At 40.3% G+C, this 21,389-nt stretch overlaps 1 protein-coding gene across 4 annotated transcripts in view; it reads left to right on the top strand.

Moving 5' to 3' along the window:
* The window catches only part of sh2d3ca (SH2 domain containing 3Ca), a 45,557-nt gene that overhangs the window by 884 nt on the left and 23,284 nt on the right, over nt 1-21,389 (top strand). The gene's annotated exons all lie outside the window — the stretch shown is intronic.

Below are 21,389 nucleotides of genomic sequence, written 5' to 3'. Positions count from 1 at the left end.
GTTTACATTTTGAATGACTTGGTTGTTCATTACGGTAATGATCCATGGGTCTCTCGGTAGCGCTGGGTCAGACCTTAACCGCAGGTGTGGCTGTAGGCAACCTCCTGATCACATGTGGGGTATCAAGAGCAGGCTTGGGCGATATGGATGTATCACGATATGATGATATCGTTCAAATCAGCAGATGGTGTCCTTGGCTAAATGCTATGACATTGCAATCATCCATCATCCAATGCCATGCCAGACTTTTTTCCATTTCAAATGATCATTTCTACTGGTATAAGTCATTTTGTTATGATTGGAAGAATTTATAGCAGTATATAAAAGCGATAGGCCAATCCTAATCATGAGTTGTCAGCAGCCAGCAGCTTTATCGACTGAAATGTGAAACTCATGCGTACTTACAGTATCGGCGGTGTTCATGCAGTTTGGATCTGCATATAGCAGCTCCAGTTTTCTTTTCCACTTTCTCATGCTGTCCAAATCATTCTTCAGTTCAACCACCGGTTTGCCGTCTAAAGAAGACCAACAGTGATGGGAATTTGAGCTTCACCCATGCTTACCTCCACTTTTCTTCAAGGCATTTAAACAGGAGCGCAGAACATTCGTCCACTCATAGAGTCTCTATTCTGCATGTGTATTATATAATATGTTTTTCCAACGTAACCCCTATTAATATGAGGTGGAATCCTACTGTGCGGCATCCGTAGATTGAGGCGTCTTGCTAAGAGATATTTTTAATGAAAGCAGTTGCATCGGTTGAGTGGGAGTGAATTAATTAGCCAGCTCTGCTCTTTTGCGAGTTAAGTGGCAGCCTCTCTATTGTAAGAAAAAGATTAATGGCTCCTTAATTCTTTGCAAAACACGGCCATTGTTTAGTAACATTTTGTCTGCACCCCAGCCCCTTATTGATTACCCCATCCAATCCATTCCAATTAAAGATAGCTTGTCAAGCACAATACTGCAACTGGAGCAGAGGTGCTGGAATCGTTACTTGTTTAGTCTCAACGATGGCATCTCTTTGCCTCCGGGTGGGGGGGGTGCACGCGTTTATCGTTGACACAAAGACACACGTGAACATTTCTTCCTATATTAAGTAGTCTGGATCTTCACTCTTGACTCAGGGCTTCTTGTTTATGTTTTATCACGCTAAAGCCAAGCCTGCTTTGTATGAAGGACCTTACCAAAGTCATAGCAGAACCTTGACATTCTTTTAGGAAGAATATGCCTCAAGAGTCAGGTCTGCATGTGTAGCAAAACACTGCATTGCTGAGTCAGCATGCGACAGCAGTGTTCACTTCTTTTTGCACTTGACTGACAGTTCATGTTAAACATGCGATGCGTCTGTGAATTTATTATGCTCTCATTATTTGTCCTTGATTTCGCATACGACAGTGGTTGACTTCTTTTTAACTTTTAGGTAACCCTCATCATTCATCATTAACATGCAGGAGTGTTGTTTTAAAGTATAACATGATGGTGGATAGAGAGATTTATCACGCCGTCCTCATGCATCATTCAGCTCGAGAGAGCGGTTTACACATTATATTGTTAATATGACAATGGTTAATGTATTTTTTTACAGTTGTGTGACCCTTTAAAAAGATTAAAGTGATACATAAAGGGTTTCCTGTAATGTTAATGTAAGTTTCATTCTGATGTATTGTATATTTAATGAGAAAATGAGTATTTCCGTAATAATATGTCAGTGGTAAACTTAACTTTAAGAGGGCTAAAGTGATACATGCAGCTTTTCCTGTACTGTTAATGTAGGTTTTATTCTGATTTATTGAGTATCCACAAATAATACAATAGTGGTTAACCCCTTTTTTACACTTGTATGGCCCTTTAAGAGAGCTGAAGTGATACATAAAGCTTTTCCTGTACTGTTAATATAAGTTTTATTCTGATGTATTGTATATCTAATGAGAAAATGAGTATTTCCATAATAATATGTCAGTGGTTAACTTATTTTTACACTTGTATGGCCCTTTAAGAGGGCTAAAGTGATACATAAAGCTTTTCCTGTACTGTTAATATAAGTTTTATTTTGATGTATTGTATATCTAATGAGAAAATGAGTATTTCCATAATAATATGTCAGTGGTTAACTTATTTTTACACTTGTATGGCCCTTTAAGAGGGCTAAAGTGATACATAAAGCCTTTCCTGTACTGTTAATGTAGGTTTTATTCTGATTTATTGAGTATCCACAAATAATACAATAGTGGTTAACCCCTTTTTTACACTTGTATGGCCCTTTAAGAGGGCTAAAGTGATACATAAAGCCTTTCCTGTACTGTTAATGTAAGTTTTATTCTGATTTATTGAGTATCCACGAATAATACGACAATGGTTAACTTATTTTTACACTTGTATGGCCCTTTAAGAGGGCTGAAGTGATACATAAAGCTTTTCCTGTCCTGTTAATGTAAGTTTTATTCTGATTTATTGAGTATCCACAAATAATACGATAGTGGTTAACTTATTTTTACACTTGTATGGCCCTTTAAGAAGGCTGAAGTGATACATAAAGCTTTTCTTGTACTGTTAATGTAAGTTTTATTCTGATTTATTGAGTATCCACAAATAATACAATAGTGGTTAACCCCTTTCTTACATGTGTATGGCCCTTTAAGAGAGCTAAAGTGATACATAAAGCTTTTCCTGTACTGTTAATGTAAGTTTTATTGTGATTTATTGAGTATCCACAAATAATACGATAGTGGTTAACTTATTTTTACACTTGTATGGCCCTTTAAGAGGGCTAAAGTGATACATAAAGCCTTTCCTGTCCTGTTAATGTAAGTTTTATTCTGATTTATTGAGTATTCACAAATAATACGACTGGTTAACTCGTGCTTATTTTGACACTTGTGTGTCATTTGCATAATACTAATATTATAATTATAATTATATATAATTATTATAATTATATACTGACATTATAATGACAGTAATCAACTTACTTGATGCTTGTGTGGTCTTATGAGGATGTTAAAATACGACTTACAGAATTGCCTGTGCCATAAATATAGCTCTTATTCTGATTGATTCTATGACTATGGAGAAAATAGCAGTTGTTTTTCCGTATTGGCAAATCATAGTTGATGGTTGTCGCAGTGATCATGTTGTTTGTGTTGAGACCCTCAGCTCATCGGCTGTATCAGTGATAGGGATTACATTTGATCCCCTGGTCTAGACTGCGCTGTGAACACACACACACACACACACAAATGCTGTTTAACCATTGTGTGTGCTTTCTCCCCAATGCTTCCAACACGTCTCTGTAACTGGGACAATGTAACTACCCCCTGGACTCATACAGTGACATCCCCCACCATCTTAATCACACACACACACACACACGATATATCCATCCCCTGCAGTTTGATTGTTTTTTAAGTTAATCTTTTTTCCCCTCCTCCGCCAGCCACTTTCCCTCCTCCTCCTCCTGGCCTGCAAGGCTGTGGCCTCATTCCCCGCTGACCTGAGCAGCATGGCGTGGCTGCCATGTTTGCCAAGGCAGCAGCCGGTCACTCTGTCCTTTCGCATTCCTCTGCCTGCCTGGACTGTGTGGGCTCCCGCAGCGGGCCTCCGAGCTGGCAGCGTGGCATCGCCATGCCTGCCAGCACCGTGCACCGCTAATCAGGATACAGCACGCCTCACATCAGGGCCATCTTATGTCTACATGATACCTAGATACACCCTTAGCTACCATACCTAGTATCCTTCCCAGCTTTAACTGTAAATATCCTCACCAAAGTTATCGGATGAAAGTAAACATTGGGGGGGCGGGTTCAGCGATTTTTTTTAGAACATCCACGTAAGCCTAAAGACATGGGGATGAAGATCATATGGGGATGAATGTTTGCAGTAAACATATGGCTGTGAAAAGATGTTTATGTATGGAACGTGTATGTTTGCAGCCTTGTCGCTATCGTGGAATAGTGTTTTAGAAGACATGTAAACAAGACACAAGGTACGCTGCTATGGGGCAACTTTCACCCAGTGGTCATCCCTCCTTGTTTTGCCGGAATGGCATCGTTTTAAAGCAGCCATCAGTGAAATGATCACTGCAAAGAACAGAACTCGTGGTGGCCGTCCATATGCCTGTTGTTCTCTGCACATCGTTGTCCTCTTTTAGAAGAGAAACGTACAGGATCACTCGGATCCTGTGAACATCCAGCAGCAACACGTTTCGGCAAAACTACGACAAATATACTGACCCAAGTTGACGATCTACTTCGACAAGCGTTTGTTTAGCTGAAATGAGCCTGAATTGCGAGAACTGGTCGGTTATGGCTTGCGTCATAAACTGTAAATATTATTTTTGCGACTTAACGTTCAAAAAATCAAACAATATAGAACATAATAAGAAACAATATATAACATATATATATATATTGTAACATACACAGTTGATGAATCATGTCAAGGACCCTTTAATGTTGAAGGACAAAAGTGTAGCTCAGTTGTTTGTCTGTGTGTAGAAAGTGTAAAAAGAAGTCAAGCACCGCTAATATGGAAATGTCGGCAATAAATCACACGGTCTTAACGTTAATGATCAAGGACAAAGGGGCTTCTCCGACGTAGTATAAAAAGTGTATAGTAAAATGAAGCATGGTAAAATGCCTGTCAAAGTTGAATCGATTTATGGTAATGGTAATGGTTTAATTTCATTTGAACATGCATCAAATTACAATTGAGTGCATCCCATAATCAGTTCACAGTTCCACATGTCCAAAAGGAGTAGGAAGAAGCAAAGCTTATTAAATCCTACCCCTACAATCAGTAACTCTTACATTTGTTCACTTCCTGCTTTCCATTATACAGTTTAAGGTTTTTTTTTGTTTTTTGTTTTTTTTTTTTTAATAATGCACCTAGTACTGGCTTGTGTTGGAAATAGCGCCTCATTTAGGCCAAAAATATTTGCTAATAATTGACAGTGCTAAACTGCAAAACAGCGAGGAACTGCAATAAGATTTTTGAAATGAATATTATTTGGAACAAATGTACGTAATAAAGCAAAGCTGTGAAAGTGGAAGTGAAAGAAGGAGAGGGACGACTGTATTATTTTTCCCAGGGACTGGTTATTCTTTTGAAGTACTCAGGCCAGGGAAAAATCCAAAGACAAATGGCAGAGTTCATCCTTTGATGCTTTCGGACCCCAAGGTCTCCCAACAATACGCTGACATCTCATTTTACGCAACTTTGGAGGCAGAGTCCCGGTGGACTACTGTGATGGTTGTATTGTCACCAGACGCCGGCTCTACGGTGCTGTTTTTATGGCATGCAGAATACGTCCTAGCGCGTGCCGTTGTGCTTTATGTTGCAGAAGAGGAAGCTCATGGTAAGTGGTGTTTGTACACGCAGTTGCTAGTGTGCTCGGCTGTTATTACTTTGACATCTAGTCTCAGTATTGTGACAAAAGCACAAGGACGTTGCTTATAGCCTGCTCGGTCACAGCAGGTTAACCCGCAATCATCTTGTCATTCAGACCCAGACCGTACGCTGGTTCATGTGTGTGTTTGTGTGTGTGTGTGCCCGCTCGACCCACTGGTACATTCTAGCATTGAAATATTCACCATGTAATCCCCCTCCTCTCCTCTCGTCTTATCTGTCTCTCCCCCCTCAAACCCTTTCCCTAAAAAGCTTTTCACCATAAATCCTCTTTTTGGCACGCCGGCCCGTCACCCCCTGGAGGCTCGGAGTGTGAAGGGCAGCTGCGTGTGTATGTGTTCACACCCTCATTAGTGCATCGCCATGTTTTGGCAGTAATTAGCAAGGAGACGGTTTCTGTCAGCTGTGTGTTTGTCTTTCATGTACACACACACACACACACACAGACTTGACTAGACTAGACTAGACTAGTGTTTTTTGTGGTATGTTGTGTCTGGACTGAGCTGACATCAAGAGTTCAGTTGGTGCCTCAGTTGAAGAGTAGGATTAGTCGACGTTGGTATAATTGATCATTCGTTCCGTGGTGGTTTGCCTACTTTGATATGCGAAATGAGATGGAAATAGCAGATGATACAGAACGGTGATGATGGAACAAGGTTAGTTTTCTTTGGTAGTAGCAGGATTACGCCAAAAATACTGGCCAATCGCTGCGTATCTTTGTGAGGAAGTATAGAAACTAGGGGATGAGAGTTTGGTTTCAAGGTTGGACCTGCCAGACGAGACAGGATTTGATGATTCGGCTACACATCCTAAAGTCAGGGAGGCATCCTGACCAGATGCCTGAGCCACCTCATCAGTTTCTCACCGTATCTCTAAGGGAAAGCCCAGTCACCCTACGGAGAGAACTCTTTTTGTGCGCTTCTACCTGCAGTCCTTTTGGTCACTACTTTATGATCACGGGTGAGGGTAGGAACGCAGATTGCCTGGTAAATTGAGAGCTTTTTGCCTTTTCGACTCGACTCTTCATGCAGAGTCCGTATCACTGCAGATGCCGTACATCCTAGCGCCACCATGTGGTGTAACACTTTCTTCTGGGCATCCCCTTCGGGACTTTAAAGATCCCTCAGATCTGGCACCACTGGTAACCTGCGTACATTCTGTTTTGTTCCACAAAGCTTCAGCATTCTTCTCATGCGGTGTTTTATCGTGTTTGGAGTGTTTGGACTTTGCTGTGTGTTTCCGTCCAGGGTTAGCTTTCACAAACAAGTACATATAGTCCTGTCCAGGCTCCAACCAGGGCCTGCAGAACGAGAGTAGAGTGCTAGCCATTGAGCTAAAACCCAAAGCTGTCAACTTGATATCCAGCCAGCCTCGCCTTCTGCCAGGGCTCGAACCAGGTTCTGCAGAATGAGAGTCAAGCGTGCTAGCCATCCAGCTATAAGCCATAGTGACTATTAAGGCATCCGGGAGTGAGGTTTACCAATGTACTACATTAGTCAACGAGCACATGATCGTATCACGTAACAACTACACACGGTTCCGATGTCATCTTGATGAAACGTTTGAAGATGGAGCACGATTAGTGACACGTAGTTCCACCAAAGCAGACAGGAAATCCTTATTTGTGATTGAGAGTGAAGGATGCACTTGAGCAGACTAGTTAGACCTTTATCAGATCGCAGATACTGTCAATTGTTGTCACCTGCAACATCAGGATGGAGGTGAAATCTAATCATTTGGACTGTGCACACGTGATGATGATAGGTTGAAATTGGACGGCACAAGTGTCAATAGCGATATCATTGTAATGATAGACTTTAGTTTGAAGTGGCTTGGCTATGGAAGGAATTATTATTGGAGCTGTCCATGGTCTCCTCGCCGTGTCGTGATTTTCTTTTTTTTTTTTTTTTTTACCTTCAGGCCAGGATTACCTTGCTCTTTCCGTGTTATCACCACCGCTCCTCTCCAACATGATTGAGGAAAGCTGCAAATTAGAATAACAAAAAAGCTCCAACAAACGCTACTGCTGCTTCAGGAAGGAGATTACTCCAAAGGAGAGCTGCCTGCCAGTTTACATTCAAATAGCCTTACGCTCTCTCGCTCCTCTAATGACTCTGTTTTGCCCTCTCAGCATCTGAAGCGACTGATCCAATGTAAAATGGAATTGCAAACTCTAACTATGTACCGTAGCATCAATGGTTAAACTTGTTTCAACTACGGTGGCTAGCAAAGATGCATTAAACTTAATGAAGGAGGAACCTTTACTGTATGGACCATCCTTCAATGCATCTGCTTTGTTTATTAGGAGGTGAATTATAATAATAATAATAATACATTTTATTTGTATAGCGCTTTTCAAAATACTCAAAGACACTTTACCGAAGAATGGAGTTGAATTGAAAGCAAGTACACAGAGTAGAAGAAACACCAAAATACAACATTCATTCGTTAATACACAGTTAAAACATCAGTCAGATATAAAAAGTTAGATATTAAAAACAGATTTAAAGAGGTGGGTTTTTAGTTGTGAAGATTTATTTTGCATGCATTCTATGAACAAATCCACCACAAAAACACATTATAAAAATGATGAAAGGATTCCATGGCCGGAATCTATCTGTAGTGGACACAATCTGTCTATAGTGGCCCAACTCCACAGTCCCTTCTTCACAGACACTCAGTATGTATAAGATGCTGTGTATGGGCAGTGAGTCAGTGTACGAAAAACCCAGACACATGTTTGGCAATGATTTCCACCGAAAACCAGGGCCACCAAAAAACAACGTTCCACTGTGTACAGTTCATATTACAAACAAACGTTTATTGAAGTTAAGAGATTGTTTTGTGTGCTTGAGGTATTAATATTGTAGACCAGGGGTCGCAAACTCAATTTACCTGGGGGCCACTGGAGCTAGGGTCTGGGCAAGGCTGGGCCGCATCAGGTTTTCCAAAAAAAAAGAAACGCATTCATTAAAAACAGAAAAATATACAAACTATTTCAGTGCTTTGGTTCCGATTTTCTACAATAAAAGCTCTGATAAAACATTCCACTGTTCTCAAACATCTTAATTTTTATTTTTCTACGCAAAATAAGATGAAAAATAAATAAACAAATCAAGAATAAAGAAAATCAATCAATCAGTAATAAATAAATATAATAATAATAATAAAACGGCAAATAATAAAAACTTAAGAAACCACATATAGTTGGTGGGTAGACAAATTATTTTTTTCAGATTAAAATGAACAAAGCATTATTAGAGCCCTGTAGACATGACAAAACACAACTTTTGTCACATTTATACTCTTTTTATTTACAACATATTGCGCAACTGCAGGGTCTTGAGACACATGCTAACTCGCAAACTAGAGAGCTAGCGACCTAAACGGTAGCCTTCAAGTTATTTCCTTTAAACTTAAATAGCCAAAAACTTACCACTTCCACATGGATAGGGAGGATAACTATTAACAGTTATTTAACCTTTAACATGAACATTAATCAAACGTAATAATTTTTTCTGGGTACATAATACCATACAGCATCCATATCAAACTTGCGCGGGCCGCACTAACATGAAACTTTCATATCAAGGCGGGGGCCTCAAACTAGTGTCCTGCGGGCCACATTTGGCGTGTTTGAGACCCCCTGTTGTAGACGGTAAAAATATTACCTGACTATTCCAACTACATTTGAGCTCAATCGAAAGAAATCACCACAGGGTTTGGGAATAAAAAAGTTAAATGAAAGAAACAAAATGTAAAATAAATAAGTCAATTTAATAGGAACACAATGAAGAAACATATATCAATATTTTTTGTAAATAAGAGAACAGATGAATTGACTGAATGTATATTTCTTTGCACATGGCGTGACATGTTGGCTGAACTGAATGAAAGGTCCCCTTTAAAGATCAAAAGCTCTCCATCACTTTAGAAGACAACAAAAGTGCTGTCCGTCAAAGTTTGAGTCGGGAGGTGAGAGGCTGAGAAGTGTGACCAATGTGTGCGCATGTGGGATGCCTTCGGAGACATATGCTGGGAAAGCCACAGCTGAGCTGAGTGTGGCGGCGTGGTGGGATTTACCGCGCAATTGTTTGTCATCTTTGACCTCAGACGCCTGCCGCTTGGAGAAACAAAAGCCTTGTGATTTGAGAGCTCCTGGTTGATTCTGAATCTGCATTAAGGACGGCATGATAGCGTTCACTGTCAGTGGTCGAGGCGTGTTTGAGTTATGAAAGGCGTCAGAGCTCTGGGGAGATTTGAATGCATCATTTTACTCAATGAAAAGAGCCCGGGGCTGTTAAAGCGTCTCGGGATGATTTGCAGGGAGCAGCTGAGAATGGTGCACTTGTTTCATACCCGCTTTCTTCAAGACCGCGTATACATTCCGACATGCACGCAAGTTCAGTGGTATAGAATTAACGCCCTTGATATAACGCCCCTGTCGTCACCTTTACACTCCTGTTATTCATTGTTTACATCTAACTAACAACTCCTGGCGGCTCATAGCTAGCGAGCTAGCAAAAATACACCACTTCCATATACCACTTCCACATGGAATGGGAGGATGACTATTTTTTTTTTATTAGAATTGATCATGTGGGACACGCTGACATCATGCAGTGTTAAGGTAATGTAATGTAAGCTAATGTCAGAATACTACATATAGACCATGGTGTACTACCAAACAGCGATCACTATTAATTAATTGATCATATAGTGAGGGATGTCTATATGTGCCCTGTGATTGGCTGGCGACCAGTCCAGGGTGTACCCCGCCTCTCGCCCGAAGACAGCTGGGATAGGCTCCAGCACCCCCCGCGACCCTCGTGAGGAAAAAGCGGTAGAAAATGAATGAATGAATATAGTGAGGGAGCTACAATCAAACCGTAATCTTGCACTTTGCAAATTTATTGGTGGCTTCACTCTTATCACGGTTTTCTATATAGTATTTAGTAATATAGTAATATAGTATTTCATCAATCATTGTATCATGGTTGATTATGGCCTATTCTTAATAAAATAATAAGCATATTTAGGCAAATTTGACATATTCTGGCCCTAAATGCAGCCTTTTCAAACATAAAAATGATAAATTGAAGTCAAATACACGTACACAATACAGTATAAGGCATTGGGAAGATGCATTCAAATATGATGCAATGGTGTGTAGTATTGTACACTGGTCACGAGGTGTCAGTAATGTTACACTGATGAGACAATAACCACCGCAGGACGTACTGAACAGAACAGGAAGTAAAAAAACCAACACATTCTCCCAATGGTAACATGCAAATTTTATATCTTATTGTTTTGTGGTATTTTATTATTATTATTATTATTATTATTATTATTATTATTATTATTATTATTATTATTATTATTATTATTATTATTATTATTATTATTATTATTATTATTATTATTATTATTATTATTATTATTATTATTATTATTATTATTATTATTATTATTATTATTATTATTGTCTCCAGTATTGGGTAATCGGAGTGTCAAGTGTTACAACTTGGCCCAATCGCAGGTAAAATGTTTATTTTAATAATAATAATAATCGGGCTGCACGGCGGTTGTGTGGCTAGCGCGTAGACCTCACAGCTAAGAGACACAGGTTCAATTCCACCCTTAGCCATCTCTGTGTGGAGTTTGCATGTTCTCCTGTGCATGTGTGGGTTTTCTCCGGGTACTCTGGTTTCCTCCCACATTTCAAAAACATGCTAGGTTAATTGGCCACTCCAAATTGTCCATAGGTATGAATGTGATTGTGAATGGTTGTTGGCCACCAGTCCAGGGTGTACCCCGCCTCTCGCACGAAGACAACTGGGATAAGCTCCAGCACCCCCGCGACCCTTGTGGGAATAAGCGATAGAAAATGAATGAATGAATGATAATAATAATAACTGCCGTGCACACCTGAACTAAATAGGACAATTAAAATTAGCTGCAAGAGACAAAACGAGGAGTTCCAAGACAGAACACAGGACAAAGCAAAATGGAAGTGCTCCAAAATAAAGGCGTGAAACAGAAATAGAGAAATAAACCGCAGGCACCACACCCAGCATGACAGTAGAGGTGACAATAGGGGTGTTATTTCATGTCTAGAGGGCTCTAATAATGTTTTTAACAAGGCGTATTTACAAGGTCCTAAACAGGTTTTCTAAAAATATTCCATTTATATGTACATAACGAGTCCTACTTGGCGGAATTTCACTTGCCAGGGTCTGGTCTGGAACCAATGAAGCCATAAAAGGTCTGACGACTGCAAGTGAGCAGCCAACGCCAGCCAACTGGTCTGTAAACAGAAGTTTACTTTATATGAATGATAAACCAAATGATGAAACATTTCTTTCACTGGGTGAAGCTTATGTACACATTTTTACTGTCGCTATGGTAACGGCATTGTAAGGTTTTAGATGGGGGAGGGGACCACGGCTGCACCCCAACACTTGATGAGAAGATAATACGTGATTTGTGTTGAAGTAGCAAGGAAAAAAAGTATCTGGAGGGGTTGGCAACACTGATCTCTCCTGCTACATCTTCTTTGTCTCTGTGTGATGTAGTGGCTCCGTCATCGACTTCGGATAACACACGCACACACATGCATACACCTCGACTTCGGTTCATCCTCATACAATCCAGCGACAGACGTGGCAGTACACCGAGGGTACACACAAAAACATGAACATTCAAACTCACCATTGGCATGTTGGCGGTCGTAGAGGGAAACACATCCGCTGACGTCTAATAAGATTTCCTCGTCGTCCCACGTCTATGATGTCACTTCCGGAAGCAGTTGGGATTTTTCTATTTAGTTAGTTATTTTTGTTAATTGGTTGATTGCATAGAGTGGCTTTGTCTTTCCCTTGCCTGATGGTAGTGCATGGGATATATAAGGAGGCTTTTATCAATGTACCGTGTGGCAGTAGAATTCAGGAATACTACAAGAAGGTAGTAGTTGAGTGGCTGTAAATATATTTTTTTCCACATTTTGTCCACATTACATGGAATGAGTAAGGACCTCAAACAATGCACAACGATGAGCCAATTCAAGAAACAATACAAGCAGTTGATGTTTGCTAAATACAAGGATGAAGAGTCTTGAACCAGTCATGATGTGCTATATATATCACTATATTGACAGTTACTATGGTACCCATTATGTCATTGAATGGTCATATCACCACGTACTTCAGTACGTGATTAATTTAAAATTAAAATTAAAATTAAAATTAAAATTAAAATTAAAATTAAAATTAAAATTAAAATTAAAATTAAAATTAAAATTAAAATTAAAATTAAAATTAAAATTAAAATTAAAATTAAAATTAAAATTAAAATTAAAATTAAAATTAAAATTAATTACCTTATTTTCCGTTATACTTTGTCTCATAGGTTGGCTGTTCCTGCGACTTATACTCCAGAGCGACTTATGTATGTTTTTTTTCTACCTAATTATGCATTTTTGGCCTTGTGTGACTTATACTCCGGAGCAACTTATAGTCCAGAAAATACGGTAAAAATAACATAAAATAATAACTTAAATGATATTAGGAAAGCAGGAAGTGAACAAATGTAAGAGTTACTGATTGCAAAAGTACCAGATGGAGGGGTAGGATTTAATAAGCTTTGCTTCTTCCTACTCCTTTTGGACATGTGGAACTGTGAACTGATTATGGGATGCACTCAATTGTAATCTGATGCATGTTCAAATGAAATAAAACCATTACCAATTTTTGTCCACCCTTTTCACTACCTGGAGAACGTTATCTTTTGGACGGAGTTCCAATCCATGGTTTATTGCTGAAGATGCGTTATGATGTTCAAGCATGTCAGCTGAGGCGGCTTTTTCAGGCTTTTAATTGGACCAAATGCTTCCATGTATTTTCTTATGGATTTTAAAAAGCTTGTGGATGATGTTTTTGAACACCAGGGTGGGGAAAAGGTGCATTTCAGCCACAAGGCCTGAAAAAGCCTTTTGTGGATTTTTCTTTAGGTGGTGAAAGTGTGCCTAAACATGTGACCTGTGAGCATCAGAGTGCATGTTTAACGCCCACACGTGCCATCACGGAAGGCATTGACGGCGTTTCGCTTTGCGAGCATCTTGGCAGACATCCCAGCAGCCAGGCTGGCAGTTCCTGCAAATGACATCATGCACTCTAAGGGGGGAGGGGGGTGAGGAGTGGGGGGAGCATATAGAGAGAAACGGAAGCACACGAGTGAACGGCGCCGTCGTCATCGGGCTAATTTCCCACAAGCATCTCCTTTGCGTGTCTCACGGTAATAAACACTTTCTCGCCTGCTTTCAAAGCTTTGGCAAAAATGGGGGGGCGGGCTTCTCTCTCTAAAGGTGTGCTCACATCAATACAGCTCGCACGAGAAGCGCCATCTGCGTCGCCATGACAACAGCCCGCCAACAACTGGGAGACAACACCCATTTCTCCCAACCCCCCCACCCCCATAAGCTCCATTAGGGAGCATGCCAGCAGGTCCCGCCTCACCATGATGGACAGGACTCTAATAGCTCCGCCTGTATGCCTCAGTTGGGAGCACACACACACACACACTCACACACACGCATTTCCCCGTGAATGGAGGTGATACCTCGGCGGCACTCTCACGCTGTCTGCTCCGGCCGGCCAATGGTAGCGCTCGCTGCTCCGGCGATGACATCATTGTTGGCCAATAGCAGGGCATTTTAAGGGCGTGCTCCTTGTATCTGCCCAGTCTGCATGATGCTCACGTGTGTGTGTGTGTGTGTGATAAAACTAATTGATATGCATCTAAAGGGTTCAACCTGCCGCTCTTTCTTTCCCATCATGCACTCTGCTCCCTTTTATTCCCATCCTTCCTTCTGTCCTCTATACAAGCCCATCATCATCATCATCATCTCCTCCGCCTCTAGTGATGTGTGTGTGTGTGTGTCAACTTCCAGGGCCACTCGATAGGTCGCTGTTTGTATTGTGACTAAGCCAGATGTGTGTGTGTGTGTGTGATAAACGTCTCTATGACATCCTTCCCGATGATGACCTCCATCTAAATGAGTCTTTGCATCATCAGCCCTGTTGTCACGCCACAAGAATGATGGCTGTTAGTCACGGGTTTATCCATCCACCCTCAGGTCCGTCGACGCTGCTAAACCAAAATGCGCTAAGCTAACACCCTGATGTGTCTTGATCGCTATTAAAAATTTAGTGTTTCCTGACATAAACTATTGTTGAAGATTAAAGATTGTTTCGGGCTTCCCTTCGTGCCTCAAACGGCTAACACCGTCACGATAACAACATTAGCTGGACGATAATATTACTGTCAACATTATTTTGTGTAATAATGTGAGTTCAGGGCGTCACGGCGGTCTAGTGGATAGCGCGCAGACCTCACAGTTAGGAGACCAGGGTTCAATTCCACCCTCGGCCATCTCTGTGTGGAGTTTGCATGTTCTCCCCGTGCATGCGTGGGTTTTCTCCGAGTACTCAGCGTTCCTCCCACATTCCAAAAACATGCTAGGTTAATTGGCGACTCCAAATTGTCCATAGGTATGAATGTGAGTGTGAATGGTTGTTTGTCTATACTATGTGCCCAGTGATTGGCTGGCGACCAGTACAGGGTGTACCCCGCCTCTCGCCCAAAGACAGCTGGGATAGGCTCCAGCACCCCCGCGACCCCCGTGAGGAAAAAGCAATAGAAAATGAATGAATAAATGAGTTCACTGTATCAAAGCTATCAACTGTCAATACAAAAATAAACCTTGTTTCTGTTATGAAAAAAAAACACTCAACAAGTATCTGTAAAAAAAATTGCACTTGAATGAATATTCCGAAAATTCCTAAAATACAGCAAACGACACTATCTCTGAACTTGCACTACTTTTTGCTGTTTTCTTTCTATTTGTGTTGCCCACCAAACATCTCGGTTAGCGTTGACGGCAGGGTATAGGCTCTGCTGCACCTCCAGCGATAGTTGTTAGTTGTTTTCCCAGTTGGGAAAACCGGACAGGATGGTTGTGTTTGGGATGTGCCTTCCCCTTTTTGATCGTCACAACTTATAAGCAAATGTCACATCCCGTTTGTCTGTTCATGCGCTCACCTTGTTGATTCTTTTTAAAAAACGAAATATTCCCACCCTGGGGCTGCGGGAGTGTGACCAATCACAGCATAGGTGCAGATTCTGGAAGATCTAGAAAGCTTCCTGTGCTGGTTATTGCGTGTAGCTGCTCTGTATGAATCCACAGCCCAATTCAATGGAGAATAATGGGTCCCCTTTGAAGCGTATATCATTGATCAGGGCATCTAGAGTTTTGGTCAACAGTCCGTTGTAAAACTTTCATTGTTGGTGAAAAACACAGAAACATTGTTTAACAAGCAGGAATCCATATGGACGGTTGTGTTTCCATGCGGGCTCAGATCCAAGTCTCTTCCGTCAGTCATTGATGAATGAATCCGATGCTGTGTCACCATATGTTTGCATCCGTGGCTCGGGGAATAGAAAGTCCAGCTGAGGCCTCGGCTTCAGTGACATTTGTTGTGTGTAAGGATGAGAGTGTTTTATTCTGCTTTCTAGCATCGCCTTCCTTTTAGCTACATTTTCGAGAAGAACAAATGCATTGTGTTGTTGTTTTGGGGGTTTTTTCATCACACTTGTCAGAGGCAAGATGGATGGTACTTGTAAGGATGGTAATAATAGTAGTGTGTGTGTGTGTGTGTGTGTGTTTAGGAATATAGGCTAGTATTGATGAATCTTCCAAGTCGTCCCATCCACCCACAGGCTGACCTTTTACCTCCAAAAGCCTGCAAATTAGTCATTAATGGCTCATCTCGGAGAGAGGAGGGTGACAGTGATGGGCGAAGGCCCCAGGTGTGTGTGTGTGTCACTGAATAAGAACAATGGTGTCCAAGCGAGACATGGCAAGGGTTGTTTATTATGATATTCCGGACTTTGTCTATTAATATTCATTGTATGATAATGATCCTATATATCATGCTGCCTAAATATTTGAAATGGTGCCCCTTCTGGTCCGACTGCTGGTTGTCATGGGAACCTAAACCTAAAGTTGTGTAAATTGTATCGTGGGTTAGCGAAGCGTGAATGTCCTGAGCTCCTGTTTTCCATGCCAAAGTGTGTACCGTAGCTGACGTCTTTCGGCACAACTGAATCAACGGCGCCTCTGCTGGTTGCAACCATATAGTGCACTCCATTTTACCTCCATTAAAAAAACAACCCATCAATGGATCACTTCCTATGTTCCGATATTTCTGTCTGTGCTACATAGTGTGCCTTTATCAGAACTTTTATTCTTGTATTTTCTAACAACGTTACTACAATAATACTCTTTACACTTTGGTGTATTACTTCCAGTGTGCTGCAGATTTGCCAGTTTTTCCCCATTTTTGCTGTTATTGGGTTTTTTTTATATCCAAATATTTCAACTTTCTTCATAAATAACCTTTGTACATTTTTCCCTCATAATATTATTTATTTATTTTTTAAAATACGTGTTTTTTCTTTTTAAAAAATGCAACTTTTTTGTGACAAAAATTTAATTCTTGTAAAATTCTGACTTTTTCTAGTTGCTTACAACTTTTTTCCGTTAATATTTTGACTTTATTCATGTAAAATTACAGATGACCTTACCATTTTTGCTGTTTTTTTTTTCATTTCCAAATATTTCAACTTTCTTTATAAATAACTTTTGTACATTTTTTCCTCATAATATTATTTATTTATTTTTAAAAATATGTGTTTTTTCTTCAACTTTCTTCATAAATAACCTTTGTACATTTTTTCCTCATATTATTTATTTATTTTTTAAAATATGTGTTTTTTCTTCAACTTTCTTCATAAATAACCTTTGTACATTTTTTCCTCATAATATTATTTATTTATTTTTAAAAATACGTGTTTTTTCTTTAAAAAATGCAACTTTTTTGTGACAAAAATTTAATTTTTCTTATTCTTGTAAAATTCTGACTTTTTCTAGTTGCTTACAACTTTTTTCTGTTAATATTTTGACTTTATTCATGTAAAATTACAGATGACAGTACCGTTTTTGCTGTTATTGTTTTTTTTTATTTCCAAATATTTCAACTTTCTTCATAAATAACCGTTGTACATTTTTTCCTCATCATATACTCATAAAAACAAGTGTTTTTTTCTTTAGAAAATACAACTTTTTGTGACAAACATTTTATTTTTCTTATTCTTGTAAAATTCAGACTTTTTCTCGTTGCTTACTACTTTTTTTCTGTTAATATTTAGACTTTATTCATGTAAAATGACCGCTGACCTTTCCATTTTTACTGTTGTGTTAAAAATATTAAACGTGTAGTATAAAAATGCATTGGCACATGGTACTCTCTGCAGTTAAGTAAAGAAGCGGTTGTTATATGTGAAAATACGGCATGTTATTTCAGTTTCTCTCTACTATGTCCTCCTGATGGAAACCGGATGATGCCTCTGCTGTTGCCTGACATCAACACACACACACAGTCAGCGTGCGTGTGTGCGTGCGGCTGAGTGCATCAGTGACGCGAGTGCAAGGATATGATAGATGGAAAGATGGCTGGTTAGAGCAAGATGGAGGCTGAAGAGTGAGATGATCTGTCAGGAGAAAGACAGAAGGAGAGACTGGGGAGAGACAGATATGAAAGATGAAGACTTTCTGGAGTGAAGGGATGTCTCCATAGAAAGCGAAAAGGAATCCAGGAAGAAGGTGTGATAAATCGCTGAGGCCGGTTAAAGAAGATAAAGCGTGTATTTATCTCCCGAGTTCAGCCGTACCTTGTCGAGTGACAAAGCCAATATCAGCCATGTGTGTACCATCCGTACATTAAATAAAGCTACGGCGCAGAAATCAGGCGGTAATCGCAGCCACTGGACGGTAAAAGCAGCCAGCGTCGCTTCATCTGCGTTAGTCACGCCTTGTCGACATCGTGACAAACTAATTGCTGCAAAATCTATTCCATGCATTGATTAATAGAGAAGGATGAACGCCGTGTTGTACGCTCCCTTGAGACAAATGTCCAGACCCAGCTGGCTTGCCGTACAGCAGGGGTCTCAAACTCAATTTACTTGGGGGCCACTGGAGCTGGAGGGTCCGGGTGAGACTGGGCCACATCAGGTTTTCAAAAAAAAACAAACATTTATTAAAAACAGAAAAATATACAAACTTTTTCAGTGCTTTGGTTCCGATTTTCTACAAGAAAAGCTCTGATAAAACATTCCACTGTTCTCAAATAACTTAATTTTTATTTTTCTGCACAAAATAAGATGAAAAATAAATAAACAAATCAAGAATAAATCATTCAATCAGTAATAAATAAATATAATAATAATAATAAAACGGCAAATAATAAAAACTTAAGAAACCACATATAGTTGGTGGGTAGACAAATTATTTTTTTCAGATTAAAATGAACAAAACATTATTAGAGCCCTGTAGACATGACAAAACACGACTATAGTCACATTTATACTTTTTTTATTTACAACATATTGCGCAACTGCAGGGTCTTGAGACACATGCTAACTCGCAAACTAGAGAGCTAGCGACCTAAACGGTAGCCTTCAAGTTATTTCCTTTAAACTTAAATAGCCAAAAACTTACCACTTCCACACGGATAGGGAGGATAACTATTAACAGTTATTTAACCTTTAACATGAACATTAATCAAACGTAATATTTTTTTCTGGGTATATGATACCATACAGTATCCATATCAAACTAACATTAAACTTTCAAACATGCGGCTCGCGGGCCAAATATGGCCCGCAGGACACTAGTTTGAGGCCCCCGCCCGTAAAGGATCTATGACTGGATGTAGACTGCGCCATCGCAGAAACCAGAAACCTTCAAACAGTAATGCATCACATGACCCCGGGGAGGGAAAATGGCTAATTGGGCCCGATTAGTTCACTTTAAGTTTGGAGTCACTTTTGTTCTCGGCAGTTCAGATGTGTCCTTTCTTTGTCGTTGTCCCATGAAAAGATATGATAAAATATTAGCAAAAATGCGAGTGGTGCCGTGGTTGTCCAGGCATGTGAGTCTGCCCCTCATTGTCTCTGTTCCCCGCCCCTGCCCCCGTATACTGAAGCAATTTGAACTTTCCGAACTTTCGGCGTCACTCGTCTCCTTTGGAGCTAGCAGCAGATTGTTCCTTGACGCTATCAAAGATTGCGAAACCCGTGCCAGATCTTGAGGTACCGTGACGAGACTCCCCACCTGCCGTGTTTTCCTGGCCAGTACACACCATTGCACATGACAGAACAGCACACACATGGGGCACATTAACCTCTCTTTCCACTCACACACACACACACACACACACACATGACTTCCTTAGAAGAGAACACCAGCTGGGGTGTTGGGAGTGTAGTGTTACCATAGCAACTAAAGGCGTGGCATTGCCCATTTGACTGTTCATACTGTGACACTGCGTGTATGTGAGAATGTGTTGTTTCTGTAAGGTCAGAGTTCACACTGCTGGATGATGATCCCCGTTTGATGGCGTCCTTCCACATGGAGCCTTTTGTAGGTTCCTTCCAGCGGCGGTGCAATCAGGGACCTTTAACCGCACGTTTGAGTTAAATAGCGCCATCATTACTCAACATATCATGCTAATTTGAAAGGAATTATGTTGGAGTAAGCTATCTGATTTCACCCACAGAAACGTCTAATTAAATGCGTGTTATCTCCAATCGCCATTTGCATGCCGCTCCAGCGTGCACGGTGACGATCCACACCTTCACACATTCCGTACCTTTTCACCTTCTGCGGGAGCACAAGAAGCAGATGCACACGTTTTATTCCCGTCTTTCCCTTGTAATTACACTGCAGTGCTAACAGTGTGTGACATGGATCTAATTCACAGCAAGGTCAGCCTCAGGGATTCACACACCAGCGCACAAACACACACACACACACAAGCAGAGGGCGCGCAGGCCTTTGGGCAGCCGTCGTGCTACTGTACATCTTCCCACGTGATGCGCCACCAGCGCAGCCATGCGGTAGTCCTATGTGGCTCGCATTCACGCTTTGGTCATTAAAACACGGCTGGTGTTGGTTGCCAGGTAGGGACATGAATCTCTAGAGCAGGGGTCTCAAACTCAATTTACATGGGGGCCACTGGAGCTAGGGTCTGGGCAAGGCTGGGCCGCATCAGGTTTTCCAAAAAAAAAATTAAAAAACGCATTTATTAAAATAGAAAAATATACAAACTTTTTCAGTGCTTTGATTTTCTACAAGAAAAGCTCTGATAAAACATTCCACTGTTCTCAAATATCTTAATTTTTATTTTTCTGCACAAAATAAGATGAAAAATAAATAAACAAATCAAGAATAAAGAAAATCAATCAATCAGTCAGTAATAAATAAATATAATAATAATAATAATAAAACACCAAATAATAAAAACTTAAGAAACCACATATAGTTGGTGGGTAGACAAATTATTTTTTTCAGATTAAAATGAACAAAGCATTATTAGAGCCCTGTAGACATGACAAAACACAACTATAGTCACATTTATACTTTTTTTATAATTTTTTTTTATATTGCGCAACTGCAGGGTCTTGAGACACATGCTAACTCGCAAACTAGAGAGCTGGCGACCGAAACGGTAGCCTTCAAGTTATTTCCTTTAAACTTAAATAGCCAAAAACTTACCACTTCCACACGGATATGGAGGATAACTATTAACAGTTATTTAACCTTTAACATGAACATTAATCAAACGTAATAATTTTTTCTGGGTACATGATACCATACAGCATCCATATCAAACTTGCGTGGGCCGCACTAACATTAAACTTTCATATCAAGGCGGGGGGCCTCAAACTAGTGTCCTGCGGGCCCCATTTGGCCTGCGGGCCGCGTGTTTGAGACCCCTGCTCTAGAGGAAGAGCTATTGAAATATGAATGTCCTATAGAAAGTCCATACAGACATGACTCCAGGCTGTCCTTCATCCTCAATCCT

The sequence above is a fragment of the Doryrhamphus excisus genome, chromosome 19 (assembly GCF_030265055.1).
Source record: "Doryrhamphus excisus isolate RoL2022-K1 chromosome 19, RoL_Dexc_1.0, whole genome shotgun sequence".
NCBI classification, from domain to species: Eukaryota; Metazoa; Chordata; class Actinopteri; order Syngnathiformes; family Syngnathidae; genus Doryrhamphus; species Doryrhamphus excisus.
Note: the sequence above shows the minus strand (reverse complement) of the source record. Positions and strands in the feature narration are given on the sequence as shown.